Source organism: Ornithorhynchus anatinus, chromosome X5, assembly GCF_004115215.2.
Source record: "Ornithorhynchus anatinus isolate Pmale09 chromosome X5, mOrnAna1.pri.v4, whole genome shotgun sequence".
In the NCBI taxonomy this organism is placed as follows: Eukaryota; Metazoa; Chordata; class Mammalia; order Monotremata; family Ornithorhynchidae; genus Ornithorhynchus; species Ornithorhynchus anatinus.
This window is the reverse complement of record NC_041753.1, coordinates 37,330,135-37,331,342: the sequence shown is the minus strand read 5'-3', so window position 1 is coordinate 37,331,342 and position 1,208 is coordinate 37,330,135.

Genomic DNA, 1,208 nt, shown 5'->3' with positions numbered 1-1,208 from the left:
ACAGTCCCCTTGAAGTAAAGGAGCCACCTCAAAGTACTAACATGATGGTCTACAGAAAGAGCTATAGTGCTATCCAACCTTTTCTACCACTGTGAGACCTGAACTAGCCACAGACACCACATCTGACTCCTCAAGCCGTTCTATCAGCATCACTTACAGTCCATCCTTAACATCAGATGACAAAGCAGGATCCCAAAGAGTAAAGTTCTGGAGGAATGTCAGACTGAGCATGAAGGCACAAAGGTGCACTAAGTGAAACGTATATGGAGAATGGATGACAGTAAGATATCCATCAGCAACTGCAGGGTGAGCTGAAATTGGAAAGATGAAAGTAAGGAGGGCAGAGGAGACATTTTAAGGATACTGTGAAACAAACCTCAGACACTGCTACAAAAGACTGAGTCAATTGCTGCAGATAGACTGATATGGTACACTGCAATCAAGAAAGGAGCAGTTTTTTGCAGTAGAAGTTTTATAAGGATCGTAAAATAAGGCAGCAAAAGGGAAAACAGTGTCATGTGTTTAAAAATAACAAACACGACAGTTGACTAAATGGGAGACTTTATGTGGGCACGGTGTGAGTCCCGCATTGGCATTTACCAGCCACATGCACATCTATAGGTGATTTTATCCATCAGTGGCAACTTCTTCAGGTACAAAGGACAATGATATTTATTCTAATGAGAAGCATGAGTGGTTACGTCTACCAGGCAAACAGTAAGGCTGGGGGTGACAAGATAATACACCAAGATTTGTTTCATGTAAATGACTTTGGTAACCAGACATATTGTGTAGCAAAGCAATAAATACATCATCAAAACTGTGCAGCACCCAATAATATTTGTTAAGCACTTAGTATATGCCAAGCACTGTACTAACTGCTGTGGTAACTAACTACAAGTCAATCAGGTAGAAAATAGTCCCTGTCCAACATGGGGCTCAGAGTCTAGGTAGAAGGGAGAAGAGGTGTTGATCATATTGAAATGAAGGTCTACAAAAACTTAATATGTGACAGGTGCATCAAGCTAAAGAAGATGTATAACCAGTGTTGGGATACCAAGAATGAAAAGATCTGGGTTTTTTTCCAACTACCAAACAAAAGGCTTCTTCTGATTTCTAGGAAAGCTAGATAGTCATGTACACACTGCCATAGCATGCTTGAAGAGAACAGATAATACAGACCTTGTCTAAAACATGGAAGTGATGGA